Source organism: Vombatus ursinus, unplaced genomic scaffold (genome assembly GCF_900497805.2).
Source record: "Vombatus ursinus unplaced genomic scaffold, bare-nosed wombat genome assembly UNPS02014778.1, whole genome shotgun sequence".
NCBI classification, from domain to species: domain Eukaryota; kingdom Metazoa; phylum Chordata; class Mammalia; order Diprotodontia; family Vombatidae; genus Vombatus; species Vombatus ursinus.
The window spans coordinates 15,120,143-15,135,508 of NW_020954556.1; positions in this window are offsets into that span (position 1 = coordinate 15,120,143).

Below are 15,366 nucleotides of genomic sequence, written 5' to 3' on the forward strand. Positions count from 1 at the left end.
TGATATCTGAGCTTGGAGCAAGCTAGAGATTCTATGAGGACATGGGGAAACAGTACATTGCAAACATAAGAGACCACCTGTGCAAAGGTATACCGACAGAAGATGGAATGCCATGGAGAGGGAATAAATAACAGACCAGATGGCCTGAAGTGGAGAGTATATGAAAGGGAGCGCAGTTATCCCTTCCACATCGCAGGGGTTGGAGACAAGGGGCTCTGCGATCTGGAAAATCTGCGCGTAAAAATTTTTGGCCCTCCCTACCAGAGAAAAAGTCTGAATTATTATGTTATTAAAAGATAAAATATATTGATAGTATATAATACTACACAAATATTTTATGCATTTCTGAGTTTCTAAACTTTTTCTGTATCATCTGATGACCTTCACATGTCATCTACAGCTTCTGGAAAACTCCCAAAAAATTCCCATTTAGTTTCTTATGTCAACTCATGATATATTGAAACCACAATGGAGAAAGTTGTAATATGAAAGGGATAATTGTAATATTAAATGTAACTGAAAAGATACATGAGAATCAGGCTAATGGAGCTTATCAATGTTAGACTAGATTTTCTTAACCTTGGGGGTCTGTGGAAAGATTTCAGAGGCATGGATGTGGTAGGGGATATACATACATACATACACACACACACATATGTATATATAAACATAAATGGTTTCTTTTGAATTTTTTATCCTTTATTTTATGCATTTAAAACATTATTCTGAGGGATCTATTATAGGCTTCACCAGGCTGCCAAAGGGGTCCATGATACATAAAAGCTTAATAACTCATTTGTCAGACTGAAGTTTGAATATTTTATCCTACAGGGAAGAGGGAATCATCAAGGAATATTTAGTGAGAACAGGGAGTGACATAGTCAGATCTGGATTTTAGTAATATCAATTTGAAGCTCTAGGGAGAATGAACTCGAGAGGATAGTGATTGGGAGCAGGAAGACCAGTTAGGAGATTATTCCAAAATTCTGACTGAAAGATGATGAGAGAGAGTACTAGGCAGGTAATTATGTAAGCAAATAGATAGATGCAAGAGATGACCTGATAAAACTTTGCTACTGAATAGATGTGGAGAGTAAGGGAAAGGTAAGAGTCAAGATAATTCCAAGGCTGTTAACTTATTTGATTGGAAGAATATTAATACTCTCAAAAGAAATAAAGTTTGAAGAAGATTCTGGTCATGTGTTTGAAATATCTATGGAACATTCAGGTAGAGATGTCTAGCGAGTGGCTGGTAATATGTGACAGGAGTTATAGAGAGACATTAACTATGCTATATACATGTGGGGGTCATCAGCATAGAGATGATAGTAAAACTCAGTAGGAATCACCCCAGTGCCTTTGCCCTGGCTGTCCTCCATGCCAGAAATGCTCTGCTCCCTCACCTCCTTCTCTTGGTTCTCATGCTTCTTTCAAGAGCCAGCTCAAGCCCCACCTTCTACAAGAGGTCTTTAATAGTTCCGCCCACAGCTAGTACTTTCTGTCTGAGATTTGTCTTCTATTCTGGTTGTATATGTCATAGTTATTTGCATATTGTCTCCGCCATTAGAATGTGAGTGCCTTAGGTTGTCATTATAAAGAAAAACAAATTTGAAAGGCTTTAGAACTCTAGTATCCAATGGTAAAACATGAGTCCAGGCCAAGATGGCGGAGGGAAAGCAGTGACTGTCTTGAGCTTTCTCCCAAAGCCCTCCAAATACCTAAAAAAATGGCTCTAAACAAATTCTAAAGCAGCAGAACCTACAAAAAGACAGAGTGAAACAAATTTCCAGCCAAAGACAGCCTGAATGGGTGATCAGAAAGGTATATCGCACCGGGCAGGGAGAGGAGCGCAGTGCGACGTGGGTGCACAGGCCGCAGAGACCCTAGAGCAGGCCTCAGAGGACGGAATCATGGGCAGCTGTGGCAGTTTCCAGACTTCTCAACCAACGAATGCCAAAGACAACTTAGAAGGTCAGTGGGAAAAGTCTGTGACTGTGGTGAGAGAGGAGCTAGGTCTCAGCCGCAAGTCTCGAGCTCAGCCCCGGGCCGTGGCTTTTTCCTGAGCTTCTGGCCCACAGACTGAGGGGGAATCAAGTGGCTGTGAGGGGGATTGCAGGGAGCTCTTTGCCAGTGCTGAGGCAGGAATCTCTTGCTTTGCCTGCACTTGGATCTGGGTCACAGTTTGGGGCAAGGAGGAGCGCTGGTGCGGTGGAGCCTGTTGTGGTGATAGAGAGGAAACACTTCACCCCTTATCATACCACCTTGGAAGAACTGAAAATTTACAGGTCCCTAGAAGTATCTCTGAATACAGCTGTACAAACCTCTGAAGCTTGGGATAGTACATTCTCCACATTGGAAGCAGACTCTTACCTTACTTTAACAAAGAGTTTAAAACTCAAGTAATTGGCCGGGATCATGAGTAAGCAGAGCAAAAAGAGTCAGACTGTATTATCTTACTTTGGTGACAAAGAAGATCAAAACATACAATCAGAAGAAGACAACAAAACCAAATCTCCTACATCCAAAGCCTCCAAGAAAAATATGAATCAGTCCCAGGCCTTGGAAGAGCTCAAAAAGGATTTTGAGAAGCAAGTAAGAGAAGGAGAGGAAAAACTGGGAAGAGAAATAAGAGTGATGCAAGAAAATCATGAAAACAAGTCAACAGCTTGCTAAAGGAGACCCCAAAAAATACTGAAGAAAATAACACCTTAAAAAACAGCCTAACCCAAATGGCAAAAGAGGTCCAAAAAGCCAATGAAGAGAAGAATGCCCTAAAAAGCAAAATTGGCCAAATGGAAAAGGAAGTCCAAAAGATTACTGAAGAAAATACTTCCTTAAAAATTAGAATAGAGCAATTGGAAGCTAGTGACTTTATGAGAAATCAAGACACTGTAAAACAAATCCAAAAGAATGAAAAATTAGAAAACAACGTGAAATATCTCATTAGAAAAACAACTGACCTGGAAAATAGATTCAGGAGAGAGAATTTAAAAATTATTGGAGTACCTGAAAGCCATGATCAAAAAAAGAGCCTAGACATCATCTTTCAAGAAATTATCCAGGAAAACTGCCTGATATTTTAGAACCAGAGGGCAAAATAGAAATTGAAAGAATCCACCAATCTCCTCCTGAAAGAGATCCCCAAAGGAAAATTCCTCGGAATATTGTAGCCAAATTCCAGAGGTCTCAGGTCAAGGAGAAAATATTACAAGCAGCCAGAAAGAAACAATTCAAGTATTGTGGAAACACAATCAGGATAATACAAGATTTAGCTGCTTCTACATTAAGGGATCGCAGGGCATGGAATATAATATTCCAGAGAGCAAAGGAGATAGGATTACAACCAAGAATCACCTATCCAGCAAAACATGAGTCCAAAAGAATGAAAACAAAACATGCCACTCACCTTCTGACAGAGAGGTCATGAACTTAAAATGGAGAAAGACATTTATTGGACATGACTAATGTTGGAATTTGTATTGCCAGATTAAGCGACTAAGCATTTAAGGATTTGTTTTTCCCTTCTTTTTTTCTTTTTTTAAGTTTGCTCAATCAGGGGGCAGGGCAGAAAGGGGAAAGAAAGAAGGTTGTGGGAGGGGTAGATTAATAAAAAAAAAAAAAAAACTTGTTACCAAAAAAAGAAAAATAATTAAGTATTCAAAATATAAAAATAGTAGTCTTGGCTATTCCAAAACTCTGCCTTCTACCTCCCACCTCTGTGAATTTTCATAAGCCATCACCCATACCTGGAATACACTTCCTCTTCATTTCTTTTTCTCTGATTTTTCATCTTCCTTCAAGGCTTCATTTTGGTATCATCTCCTATATTGTCTTTTCTGATATTCTCCCTTGTTAACACTCTTTCCCTCTTCAGATGACCTTTACCAACTTACCCACAAAGACGCTGTATTCTCCTCCACAGAATGCAAGCTGCTTGAGGAATGGGATTATTTTCATATTTTATCTTTGTATCCTAGCAACCTAGCGTAGTGCCTCATACATAATTGACTCTTAGTAAATGTGTATTGAATAAATGTAGGTCCATTTTAAAAATAGGTCTTATGTCTGGAAACACAGTAAACTGGGATTATCCTAGATGACAGTAGAACTTTGCTGATTTTATCTTTCAGTCAATTCTTTTCATGTTTCCAGGCTATAATCAGTGCTAACAGGGAAAAATTGCAGGTGCCCTGTTAACTGGGTGGCAATTCCAAACAATACGGGAAACCATTTTAGATTTGGACATGTGACTGGTAGTACTGGGTAGGGATGATTTTCCTTGATGTGTGAAAGCCAGGAGGATATGTCAAGTCACATTTTTGTCCGTTTCATGACCAGTTGAATATGTGTTATTTTCTATTTACAGAAAATGGCACTTTGAGTGTTCCTGTTGGCGCTAACATGGACAAGGACAAATGATGCCGACAGTTCTGTCAACTGTACTTTTAAGTTGTCTAAATGGTTTCTACAAATTCCTCCTCACAGTGGACAAGGTCAGGAGATTTTGTGAGGACCCTCTCAATAACAGTGAAGTACACCTGGTTCAAAGCTTCACGCAAACCTTACCTTGGTACTGAAATTAGTCCTGTAGGCCCCTCAGAAGTCTATCATTTTCATCTCACATTTAATTCCATTAAACACAAAGAAAAGTTAATAAAGGATGAAAAATTAGTCTCCCTAAATTAATTGGGCTTTAGTAGAAGAGAGGTTGAATATCACCATTCATCTTGTCTTAGTAGGAACAATGGAACTTTTATTACCTGTAGGGCTTAGTATCTGTTTCTTTATTTGTTTTTCCTGTGATTTCAGAAACACTGTTCCCCAGGTAGCTTCGTTTCCTTCTAGTTTGAAAAGCGTGCTGCATATAACAAAAGCAGAAAAGTGACCCATCGTCAAAAAAAAATAACAAGGGAAATAAATAATCCGTATTTTAATTATTGTGTATAGTACCTCTCTCGAAGGTAAGTTGCCATCAGGAGCATTGAATAAGAATGGTTGGGAAGTGATCAGCAAATGTGAAGTGTTCCCCAAAGTGTTTTGTTATAAATAGCTACAATTCAAAATAATTGTGGTAAGGGGGCAGCTAGGTGGCACAGTGGCCCTGAAATCAGGAGCACCTGAGTTCAAATCCAGTCTCACACCAAACATTTGACACTGACTAGCTGTGTGATCCTGGGCAAGTCACTTAATCCCAATTGCCTAAATAATAATAATAATAATAATAATAGTAATAATAATGGTATTACTATGGTATATGTCAAAAGATGATTTCATAAATGTGAATATTGCTTTCATCAATACTGTTCAAAACTCTCCCATGTCTTAGGCAGTGATCTTTATACCTTTCAAATAGTAGGCACTTAAATACTCATTGAATTGAATTTTCATAACTTCATAGGATCATAGGTTTTAGAACTTGAAGGGCCCTAAAACTGCCCTGAGTCATTAATAATAAAAGAAATGCACATCAAAACAACTCAGATATTTCACCTCACTATGAGAAAATTGACAAAGATGAAAAAAATTAATGTAGTTAATGCTGGAGGGAATGTAAGATAGATATACTAATATACTGCTGGTGGAGCTGTGAATTGGTCCAACCATTCCAGAAGGAAATTTAGAATTATACTAAGTGGGGGCAGGTAGGTGGCAGCTAGGTGGTACAGTGGATAGAGCACCTGCCCTGGAGTCAGGAGGACCTGAGTTCAAATCGGCCTCATAACACTTACTAGCTGTGTGACCCCAGGCAAGTAACTTAATCCCATTGCCTAGCCAAAAAAATAAAAAATAAAATAAAATAAAAAATTAAAATTTATATATATATATATGTATATATACATATGTGTGTGTGTGTGTGTGTGTGTATATATATGTACTAAGAAAGTGAATAAAAAATGTCTGTACCTTTCGGCCCAGAGACTCCCACTACCAACCACACACTCCATGGAAGTAAAAGATAGAAAAAGGTCCCCCCAAGACATAAAAAATGTTCATAGCAACACTTTTTCGGTAACAAGGAACTGGAAAGGGGGAGAAGGTAGATGCCCCTCAATTGGGGAATGGTTAAATAAATTTTGGCATACAAATGAAGAATACTATTATGCTATAAAGAAAAAAGATAAATGGGAAGAATTAAGAGAAGAGGAAGATTTATATAAATTGCTGAAAAATGAAGTAGCAGGATAAGGAAAACAATATGCACAATTATTACAACAATGTGAAAGAATAAGCACGATTTAAAAAAACTAAACTGAATGCTTTGAAATTATAATATTCGTGTTTGTCCCCTTCTGAAAAAGCATTGCTCTCCCTTCTTTGCTGAGGTATGGGGGGGGGGAGGTCTATGTATGTGGAATAATATATTATGAAATTCAGTTGAAATGGTTAATGTTACTGATTTTTTTCTGTTTTGTCTTTATTTTTTGTTACAAAGTGTGGCTTTCTGGTTAGAGAAGAGGATGAGAGAGATTCATAAATAAGGGAATGAAAGAGCAAATATATCACTACATTTTTCAAAGAAATAGAAAAGACCTTGGAGATTTGTAGTCCAGTGCATGTAGATGAAGTCACTTGACTAAGGTCACATAGGAAGTTAGCAGAACAGGTACAGAAATAACTGAGCCCTTCAGCCCTCTCTTCTGATTAGTGAATCCCTGGTTAGTACCACTATTTTGTAAGGTATTCAGGCTATGCTCATTTGACTTCTTGCTCTACAAACTTCTCTAGCTCCCCATCAACAACCTTCTCATGGTTCCTCCAACCCACTGTTTTCCAGATACCCTTTATGTGTTGTCTTCCCACATAAGAATATAAGCTCCCTGAAGGTAGAGACTGTCTTTTTTTTTTTGCTTTTGTTTGTATCTCTCTTGCTTAACACAATGACTGGCACATAATAAGTGCTTAATAAATGTAATTTCCTTGAGGGTAGGACTGTCTTTTAATTGTATTTGTATCTCCAGTCCTTAAGGCAGTACCTGGAACAAAGTAAGTACTGAATAAATATTCTGAATATCTACATAAATATGTAGTAGTAAGCCTCTCTGCATTTAACTAGGCTTGCCCCAGATAACATAAATTTGCTAGGGCCATACTTTAGTCCTTTCCAGCTTGGCAGATCCTACTCAAACTTGTGCTTTCCTGGAATAGACTTTGAGAACCCAGAGTCCTCTAAACATACCATCGAAGCATTGGAGAAAGATTTTAGGAATCAGTTAAACAATCAACTATCAGAACTAGAAATTACTGTAGGAAACAAAAAAAAAGATGATCAAATCTAACACCTTCATTTCACAAATGGCAAAATAAATAAAAGGGAAAGTTTCATAGAAGAGATGACACCCAATCTGAATTTGAAGGAAAATAAGATTTTAAATAGGTAGAGATAAAGAGATTTGGTGGGTGGGGGCTGATATGGAAAACAGCAGGCCAGCCTCAGTGAATGACCTATTGTACAATTTGGCTGCATGAAGGAAAAAAAAATGTGAAATAAAGCTAGTGATAGGTAATGAATGGCTAAGAAATTTGCATTTTATTCAATACACAATAGGCAATCATTGAAGATTTTTTAACAGAGAAGTAGCATGGTGAAACTGGTGAATTAGCTACATGATTTTGACCACTCTTGGGAGGAAGGAATGCAAAGAGATTGAAAGCAGAGATACCATTTAGGAGACTACTACACACAGTAGCAATAGAAATGCGGGAGGGGAAATTGAACTGAAAGAAGTTGGCAAATTATTGAAAGAGGAGAATAAATAATAGAGAACAGTCAAAGAAGATGCCTAGATTTCAAACCTCTACAAATGTCACTGAGAAGGTACAGAAATAATGTAAGTGAAGTGTGTTACAAACCATAAAATATTTCATGAACATTAGCTCATCCCTATTTTTACTTTTCTTTTCAGGTGTATATTATTTTACTACTATGACAGTTTTTCCCTTTAATTGGAGAACTCTTCTTGGGCTTCTGGAATAAGCTTTATGAACAATCTTAGGAATCTCAGAATGAGTAGATAAGAAGCACAGTAGTGGTGGGTTGAATATTAATAAAGAACACCAAGCCAAGAGTCTAACTAAAAGGAAACACACATTTCAAGCACTTTTTGAGCCTTCACAAAAAGAAAAAAAAAATGATCTGACAATTTCAGAGCTCAGGCTCACAGCCCTCCTTAATGCAATGGATTAAGCTCTAGCACCTTTCAGGATGAATGATAATTTACCAGTAAAGAGAGACATATTAAACCTGTCATAGTCAGATTTAGCAATAATCAGAGTTGCATTTGCAAGAGAATCAAGGTTCCACGTTGTCAGTTTCAGCTTTTCTATTTAAATTAAACATTTCCTAAAACATCTCTGCCTTCTGGGGATAGGGAGGGAAAAGAAGAGGGTATCATCACATGGAAAAAATGAGATGACTTGATTGGGTTTGAGTTAGGTTGGCCTTGTTTTATAGTATATGAGTTATCAGAAAAGAGAGAGAGAAAAACAGATAAGCACACAGAGAACTCATGGTCTCTTGTGTGTTTCTTTGACATACCTTCTCTGCGTCTCCAACTCCTACCACACATCTGGAATACTCTCCTACTTGTCATCAGTGTGCATCTCCTACTCTTCTTTAACAATTCAAACTTTAAGAATATCATAGATTAAAAATGAGATTAAGATTATCCTTTAGGAGCATTATAGTCCAACTTGTATCTGAACTAGATGTCCTTCTACATATTGCCAGCATGCAATTCTAAAAAAAAAAAAAAAATACTCAGAGTTTGTAATAAGGGGATAATTTTTTTTTTTTAAGATCATCATCAGCTGTAGCCAACCTTCTGGTGATGAACCTCTCTGAACTCACCTGGGCTGGCCCTCAGACACCAAATATACGGCCCAGCTCGGCTCAGAGCAGCAGCAGGTTGGAGCTGAAACAGGACTATTGTTATACGCCAGTTGAGTACAAGCTGAAGGTGACACTGCCCACCTCCTTCACAGAATTAGCATGGAGAATAACTGAGACCCTATACCCCCGACCCTTGTACAACATCAATATCCCTTAGAAACTGTAAGCTTTATTTCTCAAGTACCACCCTTCTACTATCCTCTATGGCTAAAAATTTCCAGTAACTTGTTTCTATTTCTATTCCTTCATTAATCAATAATTGACCCAAAGGAATAAAACTATCTTCTTTCCTCACACATTCATCATCTTCAATTCTACCTCACTTATGTCCTTCCCCAACTTATACCTACTATTCTCTTTGGAATTCCTGTTCTGTACCGACAAAAAAAAAAAAAAAAAAAAAAAAAAAACTACCTTTATCCTAAACTTCTTTTTCTCACATTTCTTCCATCTAGTAGTCCTCACTGAGACTTGGCTCTCCCTGAGGACATTACATTACTGAACCCCTCACCATACCTTCAAACACACACACACACACACACACACACACACACACACACAAACATACAAATGCATTGATGGAGGGAAGGAGTCATAATATTCATCACTCCCCACTGTCCTTTCCAGACTTTTCCTTGCCTACTAAAACTCAATTACCCCTCCTCCATTGAAGTTCACAGAATCAAAATTATCCACCCAATCTTGGCTATGGTAACTGCTGTGTACCAACCCTCATGTTATTCTCCCTCCTTTCTCAGAGAATTGAATACCTACCTGACTATCCTCCTTTCCTCCCAAAATCCTACCACTACACCAGTACACTTCAACAACATGTTGGCAATCCTTCAAACATCTTAATTTCCCCAATGCCCCCATCTCCTTAAATCCTGTAATGTACTCTCCCATTCTACTTAAGACTTTTGGAACATCCTATACAGAAAAAAAAGAGTGTATCAAGGAGAAAAGGGTGATTAGCGATGTCAAAGACTGCATAGAAGTCAAGAAGGATAAGGAGTGAGAAAATATTAGATTGGGTGATTAAGAGATCATAGGTAACTTTGGAAAGAACAGTTTCATTTGAGCAATGAGGTCAGAAGTCAGACTTCAGAGAGTTAAGAAAAAGAGTGAAAGGAAGGTAAGTGGAGACATTGATTACAGGCAGCTTTCTCAAGGAGTTTAGCCAGAAAATCAAGAAGAGATATGACAATTCGGCTCCAGGGTGAAAGTTCTAAAGTTGAATATATTAACTACTCTAAGGTTAAGGCATGGTCTCTGGATATCTAGTGGTGATTCATTTTTATTGAGGTTGGTGCATGGGAGCTCCAAAAATCTGATGTGCATCATGTGTAGAATAAAAACAATAACAATAATGAAAAACTTTCACATCTAGATACTACCTTATGATCACAATAATATAATAATATATCCACCTTACAAGTGTAACACGGGTAACTCTGTCCCTATTTTCTCATGGACAGGACCGTTATTTTTTTTTAACCTCCTTCATGATTCTCTGTTATTCTGGGGGTAGGGAATCTCTCTTCTCTGCCACCAATTTATCTCCAGCCCATGTAGATTTTGTTCCCCATTTTAGGGGATCAGTGACTAGCACCCCAATTCTATTTAACATTGAGTTCATTTTTACAAAGCAACATTTACTTCAAAGATATAGCAAGAACAAAAGTGAAGTATATAAACCTTTCTTCCAAAACTTCAGGAATCCCCTATACCACCTCAGGCTCTTGGGAGGGGAAGGAGATTAATCTCACAAATTAGCTCAGTTTCTACATAGCATTAATCCCAGCAGGTTCAAGCCTCAAACCTAGATTGGCTGACATCACTGGATCATTACTCCTTTGAGTTTGACTGCTGAGCTAGCTGAAATATCCAGCTGAATTTCTAGGCTCCAGGATCCCCGTGGCTGATGCTCCCAGGCAGATTAGATGCTCTACTCCCTGTACCTAAAATGGAAAAGCATAAAGGAAAAGGCCAAAATTCTAGGTCTATTTCTTGGGACCATATGGCCTTTGGTTGGGGGGAAAGAAGGAAGGAGACCGTGGGACCCTCTCCCTTTACCATGTATCAGGGAAGACAATATGCACATATATAAATAAATGCAAAACATTATATATATATATTCAAAATAATTATGTGGGACACTAGCTCTAATACCTAAGGAAATCAGGAAATGTTTTATGAAGGAGATGATATTTGAGCTAAGCTTTGAAGGAAGGTAGGAATCCCAAGAGGTAAAGGTAAAGAATCTGTGGACTTTAGGCATAATTGCCATAAAATCCTTCCTTTTAAATATTGGAGAAAGATGGGTCATTTGCCAGTTGTGGTCTAGGAAAATACAACAGAAGGATTTCTTTTTTTCTTTTTTTTTCTTTTTTCTTTTCAGTTCCATATTCTCTCCCTCCCTCCACCCTGTTCCCCACCCTTTGAGAAGACAGGAAATATGATACTCATTATACATATGAAGCCAGGTAAAACATATTTCACATCAGCTATGGGCGAAGGGGGAAAAGCAAAAAAAAAAAAAAATAAAGAAAAAATATTATTTAATCTATACTCAAACTCCACCAGTTTTCTATCTGGAGGTAAATAGTGGCTCTCTCTACACTGCATCTGTTGCTTTGCCTGGTCTCAGCTCTACTAAACAAGATGCCTCCATGCCAGATACCACCTGATGTCCCTTTCATCCCCTTCTCCTCCCCTCCTTTCCTGCCTCTTGTACGTACTGCCTCTCCCTCCCCTCATTAAATTGTAAGCTCATTGAGGGCAAGGACTATCTTTCTTTTTATTAATTGTATCCCCAGTGATTAGCACAATGTGTTTAATACATTAACACATAGTAAGCATTTAATAAACATTTATTAGATTGGATTGGATAGCAGTTTTCATCATGTGTCCTTTAGAAATGTCATAGATCTTTGTACTGATCAGAGTTGCTAAGTTTTTCACAGCTAATTATTATTACACTATTGTTGATACTGTGTACAATGGTCTCTTTCTTCTACTCACTTTATTTAGCATCAGTTCATATATGTCTTCTCAGATTTTTCTGAAATCATCCCCTTCATCATTTCTTTTCTCTTTTTTTGTTTTTTTGTTTTGTTTTGTTTTTTTAGGCAATTGGGGTTAAGTGACTTGCCCAGGGTCACACAGCTAGTTAGTGACAAGTGTTTGGTCTGAGGCCACATTTGAACTTAGGTCCTCCTGAGTTCAGGGCCGGTGTTCTATCCACTGCGCCACCTACCTGTCCCACCCTTCATCATTTCTTATAGCAAAATAGTATTCCATCACAATCATATACCACAACTTGTTCAGCCATTCCTCAATTGCTAGGAATCCCCCCAGTTTCCAATTTTTTACCATTACAAAAAGAGCTACTATAAATATTTTTGTACATATGGGTGCTTTTCCTTTTTTAATCTCTTTGAAGTACAGACCTACTAGTAGTATTGCTGGGTCAAAAAGTATGCACAGTTTTATAGCCCTTTGGGCATAGTTCCAAATTGCTCTCCAGAATGGTTGGACCAATTCACAACTCCAGCAACAGTGCATTAATGTGTCTATTTTTCAACATCTCTTCCAGCATTTGTCATTTTATTTTTCTTCCATCTTAGCCAATCTAATGAGTGTCAACATAAGGATTTTAAAAAAAAACCCTCAGAAAAAACATAGCATGGCTTAGTACATTTGACAAAATTCACTAAAAACTACAGGACCTATAGGAACCAAAGAACTAAGAATGAACTTGAACCATGTTTCATGTTATATAGAATGTATATAACCTTAGAACACTGAGCATAGAACATAGGATATTCAAATGAGAAGATAACATGGATACAAAATAAGAGAAATGGAAGAGAATTTGGGGATCCTCTTGTCTAATCCCTTCATTTGGTAGATTAGAAAAGAGAGGCCCTAGTAAATTAAACAACTTGCCAATGTCACATAACTGGTTAGTAGCAATGCTAAGACAATAATTCAAGTCTTTTAAAATACAAACCATCCCTTTTTTTTTGCTTCACTGCCTCCTAAAAAAAGATTCCTAAGTTAAAAAACTAATCCTAAACTAATAACGCCCCCAAATAATAATAATAGCAATAAAAATAATAGCTATCATTTGTGGTACTTTAAAGGTTTTCAAGGTACTTTACACATATTTTCATTTGATCTTCACAACAGCTCTATGAAGTATGTAATAATGTAATGCCCATTTCATAGATGAAGAATTTGAAGCTGAGAGATGTCAGCCGATTTGTCCAGGGTTGCACAGCTAGCAAGCCCCTGAGATGGGATTCAAATTCATATCTCCCTGACCCCAAGTTCAGGACTCTACCCACTACACCACCTAACTGCCTTAACTGCTTAACCTCTATGCCTTAGCATAGCAGAGTGAAAAGAGTATCAGCCTGGGAGCTAGGATTTTTGTGTTATAGTCTCAGCTCTGTCACTGACTGACTCTCTGTATGACATTGAACAAGTTACTCCTCCTGACCCCTCCCCAACCTTCAGCCTCATATCTCTAAGATCCCTTCCAACTCGAATATTATGTGCCTGCCTCTCTAAGTCTGAGGTGACAATGCATCCATAACCTGTATATCCTGAAAGTGCTGATATATTTCTGAATAATGGGAAGAGTAAATTGTTAATTTTATACTGGGTATAATTATAACAAAGATATCAACTTCCATCAATGGACTTTGGAGACTCTTCTTTCCTTCTTGCCCTGGTTAGTCCTCTTGACCCCCTATATTTGTTTAAGGACTTTGCTTAAACCCAAAATATCACCATCCTATTTTCTTTCCTTAGTTTCCATCTCCATGGAAAGAACACTAGATTAGTGGTCCAAAAGATTTGGGTTCACGTAGCAGCTCTGACACTACTGTGTAGAGTCTGGGAAAGTCACTTCTCTCTGGGTATGTTTCCTCATCTGAAAATTGGGGATCATAATATTTGTATTCCCCTCAATTCAACAAACTCTAATGGTTCCATTTATCCAATCAAATAAAAACCCTCCATTTAGCTTGCAAAAGCCTTTATAACTTGGACCCTCTACCTTTCTAGTCTTCTGACATCTTACTCCCTTCCACATACTCTATGATATGGTGACACTCGTCTCCGCGCTATTCCTTGCACAAGATACTCCATCTCCTGATTCCAGGCACATTAATTGCCCCACTTGCTTAGAATTATCTCCCTCCTGATCTCTGCCTCCTAGCTTCCCTGTTATCTTTTGGTTTTCATCTCAAATCCACCTTCTGCGAGAAGCCATTGCTGATTTTCCTTAATTTTAGTACCTTCCCTCTGAGATTATCTCAAATTTATCCCATATATATCTCTTTTGTACATAATTGTTTTCATGTTCTCTCCCCCATTAGACCGTAAGCTCCCTGAGGGCAAGGATCAATTTTTGTCTTCCTTCATATCCCTGGCACTTGGCATGGTGCCTGGAACATAGTAGGCACTCAAAAATGCTTATTGACTCATTAACTGACTCCCCTCTCCCCTTCTCTCCTTGCAGGGTTGTTTCAAGATAAGTTCTTTGTATATCTTAAAGTTCTCTTGCCTCCTGGGAAGTGTCAATTTCCCTAATGATCTCACTCTGCTACATTCTCCCCTTTGATGATGGGCATGTTATTTATGCAATTTGGAGAAGGTTTCATTTGAAAAGATGTGTATACATGGATGGGGGCATGTTTATCATTCAAGTTTGTCATTATACTGGAATGGCAATAGCTTTTCTCATTTTCTGTCTCCTGTGCCTCCTCAATTTGTCTTCCTCTCACTCATGTCTCTTCAAAAACACCCTGACTAAATATATAATTGTTTTAATTTATAACAGATTAGAAGGGCCTGGCCGATATCCACATAGCATCTTATGAAGCATGATCACCCATGCCCAAGACTTTTGATCTAATGAACTTTCAATTTGCTTCCTCTGCTCAATTCATCAGATAAGGCCCAACATCCTCCCCCAAATACCTGTGTGACGTTTGGCAAGTTATTTAACCTCTGCATCTCAGTTTCTAAATCCACTTTCAACTCTTCCTCAATTTCTCCCAAATATCATTCCATTTCTGCTTTATAAATGTGAATTCTGGCCTTCTTTGCAGTCCAGATCCCTCTAGATAACCAGTTTCTTTCTTATTCATATCAAGTCTTCCTCCTTCCTGCTACTCCTTCTCTCATAACCTTCTCCACTCAAAGATATGATCTTTCTCCTTTAAACATGGAATTTGACCTATCACAAGATAATTATCTACAGACCATGGAAATTAGACTAAGCATGTATATTTATAAAAAGGCAAATAATGTCCTTCAGCTCATCTCTTCAAATGTTAATCTAGAGACAACTGCCTACCTTGACTACCTCTACCCAGTCCCACCTCTGTCCCAGAATAATAAGGGTGAGTGAATTGTCCAGGGTCACAGAGTTAATAAGTATCAGGCTAGAATTTTAACCA